This window comes from Musa acuminata, chromosome BXJ2-4, assembly GCF_036884655.1.
Source record: "Musa acuminata AAA Group cultivar baxijiao chromosome BXJ2-4, Cavendish_Baxijiao_AAA, whole genome shotgun sequence".
Lineage (NCBI taxonomy): Eukaryota > Viridiplantae > Streptophyta > Magnoliopsida > Zingiberales > Musaceae > Musa > Musa acuminata.
In genome coordinates, this window is record NC_088341.1 from 40,335,579 (window position 1) to 40,359,663 (window position 24,085).

Consider the following 24,085-nt stretch of genomic DNA (forward strand, 5'->3'; position numbering starts at 1 on the left):
CATCTTTTCTATCAATGAAATGTGTTTAATATTTCTAAGCTGTACTCTCTGCAGTTGCATCCTGTGTTCATTAAACCATGACTATTGTTTCTTTAGGTAAGAAAGCAGACATGATGTTGCTTGTTTCCAAGTGGTTTGAATGACATTATGCACCATAAATATTCCAGTGTTGGATATATGCTGAAGATTTGACCAATCCATTAACACTAATGACCAGTTGATTTTTCTTTGAATTGACAGTGTTCTTCTGCAGATGACAAAGACTGGCCATAATGTATCAGGAAGTATCACCAGGACTTGACTTGGTACATGTTACTGATAAAGACAGTTAAATAGGTATAAACAAATTAGGAGTAGCAGTATTTTACTGGATGTATATTACTTGTATTAACAGGTCATAACTCAGTTTATTTGTTGCTTAATTATGAATTTTCTCTAAACATAGTATACTTTATTTAAACCTGAACACAGCTCCAAAGAAGATGTTCTAGAAGATGGAGAGACAAGTTTTGGATCTATAAGATATGATTCAAACATCTCTTTCTTACTTTGACTAGCTATTGCAATAGGTCATTCCATGTGTGTTGAAGAAGATTTGACCTGGTCAAACTAATTGTGGAAACAAAAGAAGGTTGGACAGATTGCAATGATTGTTTCTTCTTGTTGATTGGTATAAATTGGAAGGTGGTTGTGGGTGGAGACCTCAAGGATTGGAATGAGCATGAAGGCTTAAAATCGAAGAGGTTATGGCTCCTTTGTCGCAGGAAAGGTGACACCTGTCTTGCCTCAACATAGCAAAGCAGGTATCACCTTCTGCGACAAAAGAACCTCGTTGATCTCTTCTCCAGTGGGCCTGATGGTTCTTAGTCCAACTTCATCTCCGACATGTAAGTTCTACTGACAACAATTCCCTTATCTTTTACATTCTGCTAAACCTTTTCCAGATCAAAGAACTTTAATCTAGTTCATACTACTATTTTTTTCTTTGTCTATACTTGAAGGACCAAGTACAGAGCATTGAGAATTTGAAACACTAGATTCTTCATTTGGTGTGTTCTATATAGTTTGATAGATTTGGAGAAGAAAAAGAGGAAAAACAAAGACAAACTAAATCCAGTCACAAGATGATTTACAAGAACACAACAGAAGAACTGTAACAAAATTATGAGGAAATAAAAAAGCAGAGTTAATCTTTATATTGTTTGTTTGAAGCAGTCAATGATTCGGAATCTGAGCAGATTGTAATGGTCTTAGTTGAACAAAGCAGCTTTTAGTTGACTCATGCGACCCAAAAATGCTATAACAAAACAAAGACTGGTGAGAGTTATTGATGCTGTTTAGAACATTTAGAGGAAAGCTCAGATGCTTCCGCTACCAAGTAAAACCTCCAAGATCAGATTATCCTCCCTTTTTTTTGTTCTAGATAACATAACAAGAACAAAGGCTACATGCATCATTGTTCTTTTGCAGACCACATCTTCCGCATGGACAGATCACCACAACCTCATCGAGTGGTGGACTTTTCCACGTTGCCTTGGCTTTTATTTCCATGATTCCACAACTATTCTTCTTTTGATTTGACAGGTAAAGTCCACTAAATCGTATAAACAAGTGGATGCTGAAACACGCAAATGATCGAAAGAGTTAGCAGCATAGCTGTAACTATGAACTGGTCAAACAGTATGCAGAGATTGAGAAGAGGACGAGATTCGACATCTGGCGGACTCGAGCCAAAGGAAAGAGAATAATGCATCAATGGGAATCTGCGGATCTACTCATTACATATGATCTCCTCAGGAGTCCGTTTCACACCTTCACTCTGTTTCTTGGCATATAAAAGCCCTGAATCGTACAAAGTAGTGGATGATAAAAGAAAGCAAATAATACAAAAAAATTCAGAATCATAATTGCGGACGAAGTCAACTGTCGTTGACTAATGTGAACGCATGCATGCTGCACCGGGTCAAGGATCGGTCAGCACGGCCCACCGATCGGAGTTCGATTTCAGAAATGACTAGGTCGGGCCATTCACACTGGGAGGTGGTCAAAGAGAGTGCAGGGATTGAGAGGAAGATGAGAGCCTCTGCGGCTATAAGAGTCGGCCAAGTGGAGGAGGAAGGAGCAACAAGTAGGAGTTGGGTTTCCATGTCCAGGAGAGATGACACCGACTTCGTCCTCATCAAGTTGGTGGTGTCTTCTCTCTCCGGCTTCATCCCCATGAAGTTGGTGTCATCCCTTCTGGACGCGGAACCTCTAACTCAGCATTCCTAATTCATTTCCATTGGGGAGCTTTATCATCTCTTCGTTTTAAGGTGTTTGATCTCTGTTTTGCAGGTTGGCTACATCTGATCGTGCAGTCTATATGGACAGTTCCGAGTTCAACCTCATGTACTTCCTCAAGAGATGTCTGTGTGTGTGTGTGTGTGTGTGTGAGAGAGAGAGAGAGAGATAGAGAGAGAGAGAGAGAGATGCACAAGGACTAAGCCAAGATACAAAGCGAGTGGTGGTGGCTTGATTGAGGGCGAAGCTCCACCTTCCCCAACCATGAGGACTAATATCATGGACCTCTCTCAGTCAGAATCACAAGGAAGAAATACTCAAATTTTCTCAAATTTTTTCATGATTTTAAATTGATATTTGGACAGTTCCTAACCATCTCATTATTTTTTTAGTTATTTCAAATGGTTTAGTGATTGGTTTAAATTTTGTCAATATTAAAAGAATAATTTGAGAAAGTATTAAGTTTTTCTTAGGGAGTAATTTGTTTGTTTTTTCTCCAATTAAAGCCTTTCTTTTTTTCCAACTTATGATCTCCCTTGTGCTCCTTTTTCCTTATCAGAGTTTTACACATGTAACTTCAATATTTTCCTACAACCCCACCACAATAGAATGAAGGTCCTATAATACTCCAAATGGATCTGAGTTGCATGACATGAATCCAGGTTTTTGAAATAAGAATCATAAATTTCTCAATATTGCAGCATGATTCCAGACAACAAACCCTCTCTGTTTCAACATTTCTTGACCACCCCATGAGCTGCTTGCATTAGCTTTTCAGGATTAAATTCTATCATTTGACCATCTTTAGTTGGTGACCTTTGTGAGTTATCTAATGGTACTAAAGCCAAATTCATTTTTTTTATCAATCACTAATTCCATGTGCAGATGGAATAAAAGAAGATTATTGTTGTTGTGATCCAAATTGTCTGCTGGTTACTGGAACTGTGATTCCCAGGTTATACCTATGATTGTAAGCCAGCTTAGAATTATAGGTGGTCCTCAGCAATGATTTAATGTACTGAGGAGGTAGGGAAATGGCACAAGTTCTTTGAGACTGTACCACTTGCTCACCAATCTATAAAATTATATGCAGGTTAAACTTGGTGAGAAGGAGGGCTTCACAGTTTTCGATCCATGATGCTTTTGATCTGCCTTTGCTCCTTAGCCATCTCAATATCCTGCAAGAAAAGATGCAACAGAAAAGCGAAGAAGAAAAGGAAGCCATGCCAAAGCTTCTTTTTCTTCTTTTTGCCCTTTTTCTAGCATTGGATTACTCTATTGTTCATGAGATGATTACTACTGGAGTGGAGTACATATGTTCTCATGCATGTCTTAAGCAACTTTAAAGGGGTCTTAGACTGACTTTATATTCCTTGGTGAGCACAAAGCTGTACTACCAAAGTGAGTGACAGAGAGACTTGAAAGAAAAGTAAAAGTTGGCATTAAAAACAAACCCAAAAGCTCTTTAGTTGTTAGGACTGCTGCTTACAAGGACCCAAGGAACAAGAAAACCAAGCTGTCACCTTAATTGAGTGCATTTGTTACATTGCTCCCATTCAATGCACATCTTTTTTTCATGCTCTCTCTCTCTCTCTCTCTCTCTACCTCTGACACTGAGAACAAGGAAGTCAGTAATAAAGTAACTGCGAGAGGTTTTTCCCATCTTTGTCAAGCTTGGACTCTTCATACATCCCACCACTTTCAATTACTCACAAAGAAAGCACGTTGGCGAAAGCAAGAATGTTATGACAGGGTTCCATGCCTCATATAACACCTGTAATCCATCTTCCAAACAGAGGAAGCTTCCATGCCTCTGGTCCTCATTCTCTACCTGGAGGCCTTGCTGATTTCCCAGCTCTCCTGGAAAGCAAATGCAACGAACGGTGGTTAGACACAGTGCAAACATGGCAGCACAGTGGAGGCAATTCTTGGACTCAGGTGACCCCCATCAACCATCACCAATTTGATTTTGTATTGACTGGGTGTGAGCTGAGTATTTTCCTGACTGGTACCCACTAAGTTCATGCTGCATGATGTGTGACATCTGCACGCAGGAGCTAATCATTTTCTACTTGTCTGTTCAATCATGACACACCAATGAGCACAGCTTGTTGTGTATGTACACTTAACACTTCAGACCTCTACATGTGTGCCATGTCTCTGTTTTTCTTTTCTTTTTCTTCTTCTTTTGAGCTTACTACTTTTCTCAAACTGAACTTACTTCATCATCTCAGTATACCACGATTGCTGCAAATTCTACGGTTTTGGCTTAAATTGCAAACTAAATCCTAATCTTGTTTCAGAAATGTGTCCCACTGTTTACACCTAGAAAATCCTAAGTGCAAACAATATGGCAAGTTCCAGAGTGCAGTAATTTGATGGACTAAATACTCGATTATTCATGGAGTGCACATGAGGAATGCAGTTTTAATGGACAAAAACAAGAGAGTCATGGTGTCCAATCCCTTTGTTTCTAATGAACAGGCTGTTGGCAACATTAATTGAGAACTCTGGAACTAGTGAAATAGCCAAAGAATTTGCAGTTCGGTTTCCTACACAAAAACACTAAGCATGTATAACTAGTTTCACTTGTACATCTTTAGATTCACTGGATAGGTTGTAAAAGAAAGAGTTAGATCTCAGAGAGTCAAATCTGAAGGTGCTGCAATGATTCATAGCACCTGATAGAACTTTATGGACAAGAACATATAGAGTAAAAGAACCAAAAAAGTCATATTTAGGTCTAAATAACATGAACTATTCCATTAAGCTACAAGAAGATGCAGGGAAGGAGATGGATATCAGAGATGAGGAATCTGAAGCATATGAGAGACTAGCACAAGTACCTGTTGTGAATGGGATCAGGCCCATTAGGCACTCTTCTCTTGCTACTGAGGAAAGGATCCAAATCCATGCCACTCAGGTGTTTAGCCATTGATGAAGGCACAGTTAAAGCAGCCACTGGTGGTTCAATTCTTGGTGTTGCACCATGGCTTGCCATGAAGACCAAAAGACTGATGCAGAACAAGCATGCCAGGCCACTGAACAAGTCCCTCGTGGACCTACCAGACCTGCACATCCTTCTCTTCTTTTCTTCCTTATTCTTCTCCTCTCAAGTCCCTCTCTCTTACCCTTCCTTTGTGTCTCCGCCCCACAATGGAAGAAGATGCATGGGATCCAAACAAATGGAAGAGTAAGGTAATGAAGAGTTTTGAATCTGTTCTTGTATCCTTGGAATTTGGAGGTGATTCTGTAGTGCTCTTGTGGGACCATGAACGGGAGTGTAAGTGTTGGATTTGAACTCCCTGGCTGTGGGACCGGACGGGCCCACCCCACCCTCTCTGCCTTGCTTTGGGTTGTGCACTTTGACACATGCACATCTCCTGCACAAGTACTTGCCTCAGTTTGGTTAAGGCATTCCTCACCAAAGTCTACTTCTCCTTGTCTGATTACTTTGTGCTATATTCTAAGGGCTCTTTTTCAGGTTATCACATTGTCAAAAGTTGCTTTCTCTCTCTCTCCTCCTTGCACCAAGTTATCCATTGATTTGTTGGTGTGAGAAGAGGCCTCAATCTAAATGCAAGATCAAGTGATTTGGTGAACTGATCATGTGCATGACATGCATGGAAGAGAGTGAAATCTTCCACAGTTCATCCTATCCATCAGAAACATTGTGTTGGCTCCAAACTTGGACACGGTTTACTCCTGTATTCACAAGTACCAAGAACATTTCTTTGTTGGGTAAGATCTGTATCAACTGTAGAGTCTACCTTGTAAAATTGGAAGTGATCTGACAGAGAGACAATTAGTTTAAGGATGGCCTGTGAGATGACAGAACCCAAGCTGTCCTTCCTTCCTGTTCACCTTGCAGAGACAAGTTGGCTAACAAAGAGACAACTAGTTGAGGATGGTGTATCAGATGACAAAACACAATGTGTCCTTGATGCAGCAACATTTCCTGACAAGGAATAAAAATGTTCTAGCTGCAGTAACCAAGTGAACTAAATCCTGGAAGCTACCATCCAAATGTGACCAGAAAACATGATATGGATGCATTAGGTTCTGGCAGTTCCAAGTTAAGGATCTGCATTACCACAAGATGAGTGGTTCTGTGTACAGACTCTCTGCAACCCAGACAGATTGTTTAGACTTGACATATGCTGCATGCTGCATGCTGCTTTCCCCATAACCAGACTTGACAGTCCAAGCCACAATCAAGGCTTTTCTTGAGAATTGATTAGATTAGGTGTAGGACTCTCTATACATATCCTAACTGTATGAAATAAAAATAAAAATAAAAACACAAAAGAGCAAGAATCTGTGTATTCAAACAAGGACATCATATGAACCAAAACAAAATAATATTAGTAGATCCATTGAATCGTCATACATATATGATTGCATTCATCCTTCCACTTCTGATGTGAGATTAAATTAAATGTCAAAATTTTTAAAGATTTCCAAGTTGTTAATTGTAGACCTCAATGCAAACCAGTTAAAGAAGGAAGATTTATATACTGCTCGAGCCACTTATAGAGAAACACAACTAAATGATGCTCAGTAAAATACAAAATGGAAACCCAAAGACATTTTTGAATTGCATTCATGACCTAATGATAAAGGACAACAAAGCTACTTTAGAATTACGTTCAGGCCATACATGCATATATCAAACATAAGGCATCAATCCATTCATCAGATGGACAAGATTATAGAACAGTAGTACTTTTTTCGTATGGGAGACGGCTAACCCACAAAATCGTAAACAAACGATCTGTTTATGTAAGAAGTAAATGAAATTTCTAAACTGAAAAGCACTTAGAAGGGGCGATAATAGTGGAAGTATGACAGTTTATATCAGCATTTGAAGCCATGGCAAATGGACAAGATTATGATGAGGATCAGTGCAATGATAATGCCCAAGACAATCAGCTTTATCTTCATATTCTGCATCCACATCTTCCTCCTCATCTTTGTCCCTTGCTGCCTGAAATCTTGTGCCTGAAGCCCGAACCATTAGAAACTACTTACAACTATGATTCTAGCATGTTAGCATGCCAAATTGAGACCATGCACAAATAGAAATACTCCAGTGCATGAACAGATGCCAATTCTATCGGACAATATCGATGCACCAAGTACCGAAAGAGACCTAGGGATGAGTTTTCCTACCTGAGAACGAAGGTTTTCTGTTTTGTCAACAAGCAGCTCGATTTTCTCCCCACGTTCAAGAACCTAAAGCAACAAGTTTAATTATTACCTCCAACTGTATAGGCACCAGCCAGCATGGAATAATAAGAAAATAATATCTCGATAAAAGAGTAAAAAAGAGAACCTTCTCGATGTTTTCCATCATAACCCCTTTGACTTCTGAAACCTGAGCTTTCACCTTGGCCAGCTTGCTTATCTCCTCAGGGTGGTCCACACAGTATTGCATGTGCTCCTTAAGCTTAGACCTTGACTTTCAGCAAAAACCTTGGTTACTGAGTAATTTTGCAGAAGCAATTGTAAAATTATTCTTAAAATTTTAATAGTCCTGAAAAATAGAAATACCCAAACTCTCGGTTGAGGCTGTTGGCCCTGGCTGTTGCAGCTTTACCTCCTCCGTATCTTTTGTTAAAATCCTCCTTGATCCTATCTAGGAAGGCAATGGGAATTTGCCTGCCAACAGACTCGACAGCAACAACACAGTATGCTGCAACATTCATGGCTTACTTCAGCACATTAGAATGAGACTAAAAAGTTCTCGGACATTCAATATAACCCTACTGTCATGGATCCTATGACCATATGTCGAGACTTAGGACATCAATTGAAACCCATAACAGAACTCTTATAAATCCCTATAACATCAATAAAAAATAGTGACAAAAATATACTCAGATATAATGAAAAACATAAAATATATGTGTATTAATACCAGGATCAAGTAGAGAGTCTTAGTCAACCCTCGCCTTTCCTAACCCAACAAGGAGACTCCAGAACAGAGATTCTTCTAATTCTGTTCCAACTAGAACTTAGCTACCCATCACCTTGCAAAGCAGACTGGACCTCTTTTAATTTTCGAATTTATAAAGGAATCCTCCTCTTATGAAGGTTTCAATATTCCAAGCTGGATCAGGCTCATATCAAGTTAGACTAGACCCCTTTAGGTGCATATCAAGTTGGATCAATCTGCTTATCCAACACATTGTACAGCCGCAACATGCTACACAAGGCTAAATCAAATTTTATTCGCCCCTATTAGAGACTTTTGATGGTTGGAAAGGCTGATCTATGGTCAAATATGTTGAATCTCGTATTTTGATGATGAAACTACTTGATATATGTTTATGATTTAATCTGCGTTTTGAGTGACGCAGGATGCCTCGATCAAGATGAGACAATTAAAGCAGGAAAATCATGTTGTGCCGGAGGAATATGTCAGAAGATTGGACGTCGGGCCGGTGGATCGGTCGACGTATCGACAGAAGGCTTCGGGCCGTGGACTCGGGCATCGGGCCAAGAAGAGCGGGTATTGTGCCAAGGATATCGGAGTTGCGGAGTCAACAGGCCGATTGGGCAATAGGCTGCAGGAAAGGACGATGCGCCGAAGAATCGGACGAAGCGTCGAGGGACCAATGACATGCCGGACAACTTGGTTAATTGCTTAGGATTAATTGTCTCGATCGAAGTTTTGCTTTAAGTGTGCAGGATTAACTACGATGAAAGATAGACAAGCAGCAGGAGTTGCGCCGGAGTCAAGTTCATGATCACGTTGGGAGTTCGAGAGTTCGACGGAAGTTCGGACGGTCGTCGGAGGTTCTGCGAGAACAGATCCGAGAAGTCTAGAAGCTTGCCAAGCGAAGCTCGTCGGAACTTGCCAAGTGGATCTTCGCAAAGTCCAGGATTTGCCGGAAGTCCGCAGGAGCATCACCGAGGGTTCATCGGATGATCGACGGAAGTTCGCCGGAAACTCGCCGGAAGGAGCGATTGACGCACCGAAGCAAAGCTGCAGAAGTTGTCTTAGATTTAATCGTAGTTAGCACGTTGATTAAGTTGGAAAATGGGAGGTGATCCCATTGGCTTAATCTTGGGGCAATTGGGCCCCTAAAAGACTGAAATTGGGCCGAATGGAATGAACCATTCGGACCCTGATTGCACCAGGAGGTGCAACCGCCTAGGCCAGGAGGTGGCACCGCCTGGGCTAGGCTTTCCAGCGAGACTGGGCGGTGCAACCTCCCCAGCCGGGAGGTGGCACCGCCTGAGCTCAGTCTTCGAGCTAGACTGGGCGGTGCAACCTCCCTGACAGAGAGGTGGCACCGCCTGAGCTCAGTCTTCGAGCTAGACTGGGCGGTGCAACCTCCCTGACAGAGAGGTGGCACCGCCTGAGCTCGGTCTTCGAGCTCTGCCAGGCGGTGCAACCTCTCCAGTCAAGAGGTGCAACCGCCTGATCCCGGAATTCCGGGATTTGATCGTTTTGAGCTCGAAATTTGAATTGGGTTGGGGCCTATAAATACCCCACCCATTCAGCACTGAAAAGATACAGACCTACACCGAAATCTTGATCTTTTCTGTGATTCTAAGAGCTCAAAAGTGTTGTAAAGCCTTTAAGTCTCCTCCTTCTGTTCTTCAAGTTTTCAGTTGTAAAGTGAGGAGAGAAAGGTCTATAAAGGTTGTCTCCTGAGCCTGTCAAAAGGAGAGAAACTGTAAAAGGGCAGTTTGGCCTTCGCCTATTGAAGGAAGGCCCCTAGTTGACGTCGGTGACCTCGTCGGTGGAGGAAGCCAAAAGTGGAGTAGGTCAAGACTGACCGAACCACTCTAAATCTCTGGTTTGCGTTTATTTTTGAGCACGTTATCATTACTGCAAACCTCCTTCATTACTACTGCTCTCTGCGCTTTCACGAACAAGTTCTAAGTGCTGTTCTTCCGAATCTGCATTCAGACGTAAATTCGAGTTTTTCGTGCTTTACAGTTTACGTTTACGTTTGATTCTGCAGAACTGTCTTCTGTGCTTTTACGAACAAGTTTCTTTGCAGTTTACACTTACATTTTGATTCTATTGATAACTGCAAACTGTCCTCTACAATTTTACGAACGAGTTTCAACATTTAGACGTAAATCGGCTTTCCTCTCACAATCATCAGATCTCAGTTCACGTTCACGTCTTGATTTCAACTGCATACTGCCTTCTGCGAGTATACAAACGAGTTTCAAAGTTTAGACGTAAATCTGCGTCTAGACGTAAAACTGCGTTTAGACGTAAATCTGCATTTAGACGTAAATCTGCGTTTAGACGTAAAACTGCGTTTAGACGTAAATCTGCGTTTAGACGTAAAACTGCGTTTAGACGTAAATCTGAGTTTAGACGTAAATCTGCGTTTAGACGTAAAACTGCGTTTAGACGTAAATCTGCGTTTAGACGTAAAACTGCGTTTAGACGTAAATCTGAGTTTAGACGTAAACTGCGCTTAGACGCAAACTGTGTTTAGACGCAAACTACGCTTAGACGCAAACTGTGTTTAGACGCAAACTGCGCTTAGACGCAATCTGCGCTTAGACGCAAACTGCACTTAGATACAAACTGAGAATTAGCTTTTGCATCATAATAGTTTTTATTGAACGAACGCAGCTTTTGGTTTTTAATCGCTGTAAGATTTCCGCTGCACTAATTCACCCCCCCCTCTTAGTGCTCTCGATCCTAACAATTGGTATCAGAGCGGGGTATTTCTCATTTCGGATTTACACCCGAGAGAAATGGCTCTTCAAGAGGGCTTTTCGATCTTTCGTCCACCGTTCTTTAACGGATTGGACTACACTTATTGGAAAACTCGAATGAGAGTTTTCTTGATTTCTCTAAATCTGGATTTATGGAATATCGTTGAAAACGGTTTTCAACTTCCCTCTAAACCGATGAACGAATGGTCGGATTTAGAGAAGAAGTATTTTTCTTTAAACGCAAAGGCTATGAATGCCTTATTTTGTGCTTTGGACAAAAATGAGTTCAATCGGGTTTCTTTGTGTGAAACGGCTTTCGATATTTGGCGCGCTCTTGAAATCACGCACGAGGGAACTAGTAGAGTCAAAGACTCGAAAGTTAATATTTTACTGCATGATTTCGAGCTTTTTCATATGAAACCAAGCGAAACCGTTGTTGACATGTACACCCGTTTTACGGATGTCGTCAATGGTTTAAAATCACTTGGTAAAAGCTTTTCGGATTTTGAACTCGTTAACAAAGTTTTGCGCTCACTTTCTAAAACTTGGGATTCAAAAGTAACTGCTATTCAAGAAGCTAAAAACCTAAACAACTTACCACTTGAAGAACTAATTGGTTCATTGATGACATATGAAATGGTGCACAATGCACATGATGAACATGTTGAACACAATCACCTTCCAAAGAATAGGAAGGATTTGGAACTCTGGACAAATGAATGCCACTTGAGCGATGACTCAAGTGATGAGGACAATGATGAACAAAACAACCTTCCAAAGAACAGGAAGGATTTGGGACATAGAACATTTGAAGACCACTCGAGCATAAGCTCAAGTGATGGTGAACTTAAACTACAAATGAAACGAAAATTAAAAAGCAAAAAGAATCGAACTACTTGCTTTAAACGTAAGAAGAAGAACAAAAATTGGGATGAATCGAGCTCCTCCGAAGAAGAAAAAGTCAACAAAAGCAAGGCGGCAAACTACGCCTTAACAGCCTACAATGATGAGGTAATCGAAATCCCCCTAATTTATTTTGAAATTACTTGATGCTTTCATGATGTATTAGTTTAGAATTAATTTTCTTAAAAATTACATGTTAAAAAAAAAATGATTATGCTTGTAATTTTGAAAATGAAAATGAAAATTGCATGTCTTATGTTAATGCAAGATAGAAATCTAATGATTGTACACCTAGTGAGATTAAATCTTATTTATGTGCTTGAGAAGCAAGAATGTATATTTTGATGATTTTCATATTGCTTTTCAGTGACGATACATGGCTTTTGTCTGGAAGGCTTGATATTTTTCATTGTCTTTGTTTGTTAAATATGATATATGATTTTGACATAAGAATAAAGATTTGAGCATGCTATTATAAAGTCAATCATATAAATTAAAACTAAAGAAGTTTTAGGCATTTATAAGAATCATTCAAAATGATGTTCAATGAAACCTTGCTTAATGTTGCAATGAAAATATTAAAGTTTTGATACTATGATTTGACGATTTTATGCATGAGATTTTAAAGTTATACATGATGATTTTTGTGATTGATGGTTTTATGATCCTAAACGTTGATGCATGTTTTCATTTGACATAAATGAAAAGGCATGCTAACATGAAATCGATCACTTAAGATGAAACACTTAAAAAAAAAGGGGGAGAAATATATGAATTGATATGTTTACTATCACTAATGTTGATATGGTTGATGCTAAAAATGTTTACTAACGATGATATGGTTGCTATCACTGATGCTATGATAAGGCTATACTTGCATCACCAAGAAATATATGATTGCTATAATTGCTATATGCCCTGTACCAAGATATCAAACAAAAATTTGCATCATACGAGTTCATATCTTACCATGTGATGCAATGCTATACTTGCTAAAATATTCGAAATGTGTACATCATGCCCTGTATCAAGATATCAAACAAAATCTTGCTTCACAATTTTACGCATTGATATCTTACCATATGATGAAATGCTACAATTGATGAACACTTGAAATGTAATCCTCTATCTTATTGATTTTTCAATAAATCTATGCTTGTCATACATGAATTCATTGAATGTAATTTTGAGGATGATTTCAGATTTGACAAATGCTTGATTCGTATTTACGACATAAGATACACTTTAAATATGAATCATGCTTCAATCATGTTAAATGCTTCAATCATTTTCTATCTCTAGAGTTCTCGATTTTGATGAAATACAAGTGATAAATTCATTTATGATATCTTGTAAATCACTTGAATTATGAATGAGTTTTTTATGATGTGTTAAAAGAATCACTTAAAAAGAAAATGCTTTTCCCATCTTATCGAGATTAATGATATTGTGTGAATCTCGAAATTGATTTTGATGAAATAGTAATAACGTTATTCATGTTATGAATCTTAAAAATGATAATATGCTTCATGTGATAATATGAATACATGAAACACTTATGATATTCCGTGTATTCATAAAATATTTATCTCATCATCCGATAACTCTTCTTGATATTCCTTATGAGATGAAATGAAATAATGCATGAAATACAAATGAGGAGTCAATGATCATGCATAATAGGATGTAATGAATTCTGACATTTAGATACCATCATTTGAATATCTATGATCATGTTGCCAAAACGATATATCATGAATGCTTGAATATCATGTTTGATATGCTCATGATGATGATTGATTTTTCGGTATCGTGCAAAAAAAAAAAAAAAAAAATGTAATGTTAATGAATTTGTGCATTGAAACTATAATGATGCACAAATAACAATGATTACTTACCTTTGTCATGATTTAGAAATTGATGTAAAGAGTTTTTCCCTTCTTTTTGACAATGACAAAGGGGGAGATAGATTGCTAGCACAATTCAAAAGCAAAAATGACACTTCTCAAAAGAGAAGAAAGAGCTTGTTATCTTGAACATCACAAGCTTGCCAAACAAAAATTGCAAAAGTGCTATCTTGCCTATCTCAAGAAGCAAAACTTGCATATCGTAAAAATTTGCTAGCTTGCAACTTGCATATTTCAAGAAGCAAGAGTTGCCTTCTTGAACATCTCTAAATTGCTAGCTTGCAAGTTCTAAAATGTTGCAACATTGCTAGCTTGCATGTTATAAAAGTGCTATCTTGTATGCTGTAAAACTTGCATATCTAAAACTTGATAGCTTGAATGTTCTAAGCATGATGTAACATTTGCTAAATTTTTTGGCTTCAAAACTGCATGATGATAAAACTTGATATTATGTTTTTCATGCAATGAGTTGAACCAATATCACAAACACTTGATTGTGATACTTCTCCTTTTTGTTGATGACAAAGGGGGAGAAGTATGTTGATGAAAGTATGTTGATGACATGACATGTGATGCATAAGTTTATGCATATGTTCATGTTGACGTGTTGCAAGTATTCATAATGAATATTGCAATGACTTGAATTCAGTTTGAATTCAAGGTTCTATCAATATGGCATATTGATAGGGGGAGTTTGTTTAAACTCCGGGAGTTAAGTTTAACTCCGTCATCAAGTGGTTGTCATCATCAAAAAGGGGGAGATTGTTGAATCTCGTATTTTGATGATGAAACTACTTGATATATGTTTATGATTTAATCTGCGTTTTGAGTGACGCAGGATGCCTCGATCAAGATGAGACAATTAAAGCAGGAAAATAATGTTGTGCCGGAGGAACATGTCAGAAGATTGGACGTCGAGCCGGTGGATCGGTCGACGTATCGACAGAAGGCTTCGGGCCGTGGACTCGGGCATCGGGCCAAGAAGAGCGGGTATTGTGCCAAGGATATCGGAGTTGCGGAGTCAACAGGCCGATTGGGCAATAGGCTGCAGGAAAGGACGATGCGCCGAAGAATCGGACGAAGCGTCGAGGGACCAATGACATGCCGGACAACTTGGTTAATTGCTTAGGATTAATTGTCTCGATCGAAGTTTTGCTTTAAGTGTGCAGGATTAACTACGATGAAAGATAGACAAGCAGCAGGAGTTGCGCCGGAGTCAAGTTCATGATCACGTTGGGAGTTCGAGAGTTCGACGGAAGTTCGGACGGTCGTCGGAGGTTCTGCGAGAACAGATCCGAAAAGTCTAGAAGCTTGCCAAGCGAAGCTCGTCGGAACTTGCCAAGTGGATCTTCGCAAAGTCCAGGAGTTTGCCGGAAGTCCGCAGGAGCATCACCGAGGGTTCATCGGATGATCGACGGAAGTTCGCCGGAAACTCGCCGGAAGGAGCGATTGACGCACCGAAGCAAAGCTGCAGAAGTTGTCTTAGATTTAATCGTAGTTAGCACGTTGATTAAGTTGGAAAATGGGAGGTGATCCCATTGGCTTAATCTTGGGGCAATTGGGCCCCTGAAAGACTGAAATTGGGCCGAATGGAATGAACCATTCGGACCCTGATTGCACCAGGAGGTGCAACCGCCTAGGCCAGGAGGTGGCACCGCCTGGGCTAGGCTTTCCAGCGAGACTGGGCGGTGCAACCTCCCCAGCCGGGAGGTGGCACCGCCTGAGCTCAGTCTTCGAGCTAGACTGGGCGGTGCAACCTCCCTGACAGAGAGGTGGCACCGCCTGAGCTCAGTCTTCGAGCTAGACTGGGCGGTGCAACCTCCCTGACAGAGAGGTGGCACCGCCTGAGCTCGGTCTTCGAGCTCTGCCAGGCGGTGCAACCTCTCCAGTCAAGAGGTGCAACCGCCTGATCCCGGAATTCCGGGATTTGATCGTTTTGAGCTCGAAATTTGAATTGGGTTGGGGCCTATAAATACCCCACCCATTCAGCACTGAAAAGATACAGACCTACACCGAAATCTTGATCTTTTCTGTGATTCTAAGAGCTCAAAAGTGTTGTAAAGCCTTTAAGTCTCCTCCTTCTGTTCTTCAAGTTTTCAGTTGTAAAGTGAGGAGAGAAAGGTCTGTAAAGGTTGTCTCCTGAGCCTGTCAAAAGGAGAGAAACTGTAAAAGGGCAGTTTGGCCTTCGCCTATTGAAGGAAGGCCCCTAGTTGACGTCGGTGACCTCGTCGGTGGAGGAAGCCAAAAGTGGAGTAGGTCAAGACTGACCGAACCACTCTAAATCTCTGGTTTGCGTTTATTTTTGAGCACGTTATCATTACTGCAAACCTCCTTCATTACTACTGCTCTCTGCGCTTTCACGAACAAGTTCTAAGTGCTGTTCTTCCGAATCTGCATTCAGACGTAAATTCGAGTTTTTCGTGCTTTACAGTTTACGTTTACGTTTGATTCTGCAGAACTGTCTTCTGTGCTTTTACGAACAAGTTTCTTTGCAGTTTACACTTACATTTTGATTCTATTGATAACTGCAAACTGTCCTCTACAATTTTACGAACGAGTTTCAACATTTAGACGTAAATCGGCTTTCCTCTCACAATCATCAGATCTCAGTTCACGTTCACGTCTTGATTTCAATTGCATACTGCCTTCTGCGAGTATACAAACGAGTTTCAAAGTTTAGACGTAAATCTGCGTCTAGACGTAAAACTGCGTTTAGACGTAAATCTGCGTTTAGACGTAAATCTGCGTTTAGACGTAAAACTGCGTTTAGACGTAAATCTGCGTTTAGACGTAAAACTGCGTTTAGACGTAAATCTGAGTTTAGACGTAAATCTGAGTTTAGACGTAAATCTGCGTTTAGACGTAAAACTGCGTTTAGACGTAAATCTGCGTTTAGACGTAAAACTGCGTTTAGACGTAAATCTGAGTTTAGACGTAAATTGCGCTTAGACGCAAAACTGCGCTTAGACGCAAACTGTGTTTAGACGCAAACTGCGCTTAGACGCAAACTGCGCTTAGACGCAAACTGTGTTTAGACGCAAACTGCGCTTAGACGCAATCTGCGCTTAGACGCAAACTGCACTTAGATACAAACTGAGAATTAGCTTTTGCATCATAATAGTTTTTATTGAACGAACGCAGCTTTTGGTTTTTAATCGCTGTAAGATTTCCGCTGCACTAATTCACCCCCCCCTCTTAGTGCTCTCGATCCTAACAAAATAAACCTGCCTAAGCCCCAAGACAACACGAGGGTGTCTAAGTTTAAGGCATACAGTACAAGTGAAATGAATTCTTTGTATATATCTGCAACAGATGAATGGCAGGCAACAGAATTGATTACATCCAAGAGGCTTTATAGAAATTATGAATCATTATCTTTTACATTGCTTGGTCACATTTTTACTGCTATCTTCGTATTTTGACAAAAAATGTTGGATATACTGCAAGTTTGGGGCAAGAAAGTATTGGAGATGTTATATTCTTATTTTTATAAAAGGTAACAGTTCAAATTAAGATTAGATGAACCAAATACTACCATCTCAATTGACTCTACAGACTCCATAAGCATCTGATCTGCTATAGTGAAACTACTAACAAATGATGTTTTCTGTTTCTGTCCATTGATGGACAGTCACATTCAAGTTAGGCTGAGCTGCACAAAACTGGATATGGTTCAATTTCTTGTCCTAAAGATTAATTGATGATGGTCGGAATAGTTGTTGCATCAGATACGAATCAGACATGATCTAACCTATTAAAGAACTAATCCATCGCAACACGCAATTTATATATAATGATATACAAATATATGAACTATATAAAGAGTTTGAGCTACAATCTTCAAGGAGAATTGAGTTTCCAATTCTATCATCTTGATATCAATGGCCCAAATCAACAATCTCCTTTGTGGGAATAAACAGACAAATGTAGATCATATTTTTTTTAAGCATCCTATACTAAGCATCAAGCAAAGAAAAAATTAATTTAATTTGATCAACAATATATATGCATATATATACATATATACATATATATATATACACATAAATATATATATATATATGCATGTATATATATATATATATATGTATATATGCATGTATATATATATATATATATATATATGTATATATGCATATACATATATATATATGTATATATGCATATACATATATATATATATATGTATATATGTATATATATATATATATACATACATATGTATATGTATATATGTATATATATACATATAACCAGTAAACCTTGTGGCATATATACATCATAAATAACAAGGACCAAAGTATTTAATCAGAAACCAATAGGTGCTTTAAGATCAAATGTCAAACAAAGTTCCAAACTACCTTACGTACTTATTTTCTAGCAAAGGAAGCAACTGCATCTCCCATTAAGAGTAAAAGGACACTTTGACAAGTAGTGAAATAGAAAATAAAAATATACACCAGCTGTGACAATATAAAACAGTAAAAAATGTCAACGTGTTGACCACTAACAATTTAAGTTCTTGAATCTTGAGACAACATATTGAACATTAATATCATAGAAACTCGGTGTTAGTACCGGCACGTAGTAAGACAAAAATTAAAGCAAGAGTAATTCGCAAAGAAAGTTGTAAATGAAAATGAGCTGCAATACTAGAAACAAATTAGAAATGTAAATTTTAACAATTTTTCTTTTCAGTAATACTCTAATTGCCATGAAATCTCTCTGTACTAGCTCTACCCCATCAAAATCAAATAGAAAGCGACAACTGATTGCTTCAACTGATCAACTCGCCTTCCAACCAAATAAATGGCCGATACGTTAAGAACAAGAGAAAGGTAAATATCTTAAGGGATCTATAGCACTCGTAATTATCTTGACCTTCACGAATTGCGTTGATCGATCGTACCATATCGAATGACCACAACTACAAACAATTTCACTCCAGATAAATCCCACGGTACACCCAAAACTAACCAATAAACAAAGGCCTATTCCCTTATCAGATCGACCAGAAAGGCCGACTTCGACAGGACCACATCAAAAAACCAAATCATATCGAACCAATACCGAGACGGAAGCAAGAAGCGAGCGAGCTAGAGAGGCTCACTGTATCCATCCTCGACGAGGTAATTGAAAGTGTGGCCGTCGCCGTTGTAGGTGAACCGGTTGTTACTGGAAGGGAGCTTCTGGAGGCACTGAGCGGCTATGCCGGTGAAGTTGCCTTGGAACTCCGTGTACTCCGCCAGGATCACCGTGCCCCGGGCGACGAAGCTGTAGATCAACGACTGCTGCCCCATACCCGATCTCCCCGATCCTAGCCCTCGATCAATCGATCGATCGATCGATCGCCGCCCCGCGGTAGCGATCTCTGCGATTGGAAGAAGGGAGACGGGACAAGGGTTCTTCTTCCCTCTTTATTTCTTTCGACCAGAAATACTATTTACCGTTCAAAACGCTAATTTAAAGACTTTTGGAGAGTCTTGCCGCGTCGTAAGTCCGGAGCTTCCATCGCCCACGTCTGTTATCTTTGTGACCACTATCTTTGTCGATATTTTCGTAAATGCCATCTCACCTTTGCACGACCGGAGATGGCGGGGCGTAAGATTGTAATTTTTTATAATGGTCGCGGCTTCTCTGTCAATGTCGTCGGCCAATTCCTCGAAGCTGCTTTAGAAAACATCATCGCCGTTTGATTTTTTGGTGCCTTCTTCTTCGAGAAGGAACAAAGATACAGCTCGAGGAGCGTTGACCAAATGTTACATAGCACGGGTTTTGTGTCTAAGATTGCTTCAATTTTTCGTAAGAAACTAAAATAGAAATAGAAATGTACTTATTTTAATGGGACCCACTTGATGCGGGCAGGGAAATGGAAAGGTTATTTATTTATTTATCGAACAAAGCTCCTGACCTTTTTAATTTGGGGTTTTTTTTTATCTTAATCAAAATATTCTTTTAATAAAATTATTAAAAAATTATGATTATTTTGATTAGGTTTGATTCAATCTTTTAGAGCTTAATTAGTCAGAATGGTTCAATTAAGTCTTAATTATTTAATTTTATTTGATTAAAATTTATATTTTTTTATTTTTTTTAAATTACCTTCGCCTCCTACTCTTCTTTCTCGGCTTCCTCCTCCTTTCCCACCCTTGGCTTCATCCACCTCCACATCTGCTTCCTCTCTCTCTCTCTCTCCTCCTTCACGATTCAGTCTCTCTCGCCCTTTTCTTCTCCATCTTCTTCTCCTCATAGTTGATACAGAAAAACAATTACATTCGAGTTAGATTTATTCAAAAGAAACATATAAAAAAATATGTTGTGTATTATATAAATTATCTTAAATTTATCATAAAATAAAACCTTAATTTATCCTAAAAAAAATATTTTTTATATAAATTTATTCTGAAAAAATTATTATACTTGAATTACCTCATTCAAAAAAATATATTTTTATATTAAATTCATCATAAAACAAAAAAATATTATCTTTAAAAATATATTAATTTTTATATTAAATTATCCTATATTATTTAAAAAATTTGTTACATTTGAGTTACACTCATTCACATAAATATGTTAAAAAATATATTATTTTTATATAAATTTATTTTGAATACATCATAAAACTAATCACAAATTTTGACATTTACTATTTCTTATTTTAATTACGCTCGAAATTAGGCTAAGTTAAACTTGATCACTTGACTTATTTTTCAAAATTAATATTTTTTTTTTTATTTTTTTGAATTATTTTTAAGATAATTATTGATCAAAAATTTAATATTAAAATAAAAGTATACTAATTTTTATTTTATGATGAATTTATAATATATTATATAAAAATTAATATATTTTTAATAAGTTGTGTAAATCGATATAACTCGATTATAACCCGAATATAACTTGAGCATAATATAATTTTTCTACGTTAAACTCCGATAAGAAGATAGTGGTGATGGAATAAGTATAAGATAAAAGAGAATGATAAAGATGAGACAAATGAAAAAGAGTAAGGGGAGATGGAAGTGGTGACGAAAGTGGAATGTGAGGAAGAGAAGAAAATGGATGTGGAGTGGGAAACAGAGTAGGAAGGATAATATGGAGAAAGTCAAAAGGAGATAACATAACAAGAGAAAAAAAAAAAAGGAGAAGAAAGAAGCCATAGGAGAGAGGAAGAATGAAGCTAATAGGAAAGCAGAGAATATAATAGTGGAAGGTGATGGATGTGGAATGGGAGAAGCAAGTGTAGATGGTTCATGGGTTGATAAAAGTGATTCGACTTGATCATATTCAATCTAATTCAAATAAATTTAATGTAGATCGAGGCATCCCGATTAGATCGAACCAATCTAGAATTAGTTGAGCTTGAAACAACTCAATTTAAGGATTATTATTATTTTTAAAAAATATCCCTTGATAGAAAAAAAGAATCAAATTTAAAGACATCATATGATAGAAGCTCATGGAGCTTTTTTTTTTTTGGGGATAAATTACCCCCAACATCTTCATCTCATCGATTAAGATGATGATGGTTTTGCAGTAATAAACAATGGACTGGGCACAAAACTGATACCTGGATGAGATTGATCCAAAAGAGTTGACCATTGAAAAAAAGAAAAGGAGTTGACCATGGACTCTTGATGAGTCTGATTTGTTTCTCGTGTTTTCTAGAGCGAAGCTCCAAAGCGTGTCCGGAGACTCTTTGACTTAAGGAATAAAGTCAACTTCAGAGGTCATTGTCCGCGCGATAGAATAAATTATGTATACAAATCTATTCGGCAACAACAAGAAACTAAGCCACCACATGAGAAATTATTTAGGAGATATTTTGCAAAGGGATGGAAACATCAAAATAATAAATCCACTATTTCTTTTTTATTGGATGATATCTCTCTCTTAAAATTTTATTTATAAGTTTTTTTATAAATCATTTAAAAAATAAATGAACTGATTCATAGAAAGAAGATTTGATTTGAATATATTTACTCACTCGATTTAGATGGATTTATACTTACTCCCATCAAAACTATATAATAAAATTAAAAGAATAAAGGTATACTAATTTCTTAACTGAGGACGTAAAAACTAATAAGTCGAGATTTTTCTAGATAAAGTATCCATAATTCATTAAATTTTATTACAATGGTAAAAATATCATTCTTTATTAAATCTATAAATGTTTACGAATAGATTGTTTGATGTCAAAATAATTAGTGATTGCTCGTTTACGAACAATTGAGATTTAGGCTATTAAATCGACTGGTTCTTCCGGCAACAATGGACTAAGAAACAAACTCATGGAAAATGATATGAGACCAACCTTATTTTCCTTTGACACGAATTGAACCTTATAAATGGCTTACCTGATTTTATTTTTTATTTTTATTTAATGAATGGGTAATTTTATTTTATTTTTTATTTTATTTTTAAAATAAAAAAAAAATCAGAATAGATACTTCTGCTTAGTTAAAAGTTTAAGATTATGTTTCTTGTCTTATAAAGATCTTATAACGATAACGATAACGATGACGATTACAAATGAACTATTAGAAAATTATTATTTTAATTAAATTAATAATATTTTCTTTCATCTCTACTCGCGTTATTAGTGGTGATGGTTTTAACATTTCTTAAAAATAGTAAGAAGAAAATAATAATAATAATTATTTTAACTAAATAGATTTCTACTTAAAAATGAGCTCATATTATGGAATAAAATTATCTAATGAGGAAAGAATGAAGTTAGCATTTGCATTATTAAAAGAATATCACTTAAGTCTCCAATCCAAATAAGTTAATTTAGCTTATTTTATTTTTTTATCATAGTGAAGTGAAATGCTCATACATTTGGGCAATGAGAGGTAACTAACTCTTCATGAGACTAAGATCTTCTCAATCTATCAAGTCACTAATAGTATTTGATAAATGGGAAGGTCTAATACAATCTAATAGCATTTTTTTCCCTTATTTTAACATTGGTAAATTTAGTAGTTTGAAGTTCATTCATATTGATATTATAAAAATAAACAAGTCCAATTAGATAACTATAATAATTTTGGCAGGATTTGTCTTCAAAACACTGATAATGATTGAGCCAGCAGACGATCAACCTAAGACTCATTCCATCTTTAGAGGTCAATAACAATTGAAGGAGCAATTAATAAATGTTCAAATATTTGGATGTTTGAAGAAGATACTATCGAATATATAATTTTTTTTTTGAATGGATCATATCCAACCCACACTTGCATTCAATATAAGCAAGAAAAATTAAATGTGAAATTAAATGTATTTGATGGTCAAAATTCTAATGATTAAGCACTTTACTATCCTAATTATCCATGGACTCTTTTTTATTAGTTAGTGAAATAGTGAAATCACCATAGGATGTTAAAACACCACACCATAAATAAAGCTAAACAAATAAATTGAATGAAAAAATAATCAAAGCAAAAAACTGTAAAACTAGCAATTAGACCTTGGTTTATTGGTTGAATTGGTGAATTAACTAGTCAAACCATACATTTTATCTTTTTAGAATAAATTTTTATGGTATTAGTTAAGATGATGAGATGAAGGAAACATGTGGAGAGGCCTAGAGGATACCAAATATAAATTTTTTATTATCTTTTATCTTTTAATAAAAAAACTTATGTGATATTAAGATTTCAAATACTTTTAAAAATAAATAAAAAAAGATGTGTATATTTGGCTTCACATTTTCTAATCTTAAATTTAGAGGATCAAGTACAAAATTACCAATTTAATAAGGATATATATTATATAAAATGTTAATATCATTTAAAATTTTAACATTATTATTATTATTATTATGACCATGGTCCAGATAAATTACAATATTAATATATTTATATATAAAGAGAGAGAAAGAAATATGTACTAACTCAGCCCAATCCAAAGATCCAAGTGGAACCCAAATGGAAGTATGTCTGCTTACTTACTAATCACCGACTTCCCTGTAACAATGCAATTAAGGCAGCACCACATTTCTCTTAATCTCTTCTCAGTAAAAAGATAATAAAAATGAGGATTTAAGAAGAAAGAGAAGAAAAAATAAAAAAAATATTGACACTTTAAATCCCGCTTTTTTCATCACTTATTTTATGAAAAAAATAAAGAATAAAATTTTAAAAAATATATAAAAAAATAATTTAAGATCTCCATAATATACCGTTAAGAAATAATATTTAGAGAAAAATAGAGAGGCAAAGAAGCATAGTATAGAGAAGATAGCGTTGAAAACCCCATAATACCCTCTCCCAACCTCCCCTAATTCC

The 24,085-nt window shown here is 37.1% G+C and overlaps 1 pseudogene; it reads right to left on the minus strand.

Annotated features, from left to right (window-relative positions):
- Positions 1-6,855: 6,855 nt before the first annotated feature.
- LOC135610872 (putative vesicle-associated membrane protein 726) lies at positions 6,856-19,225 on the minus strand (annotated as a pseudogene).
- Between the last annotated feature and the right edge of the window lie 4,860 nt (positions 19,226-24,085).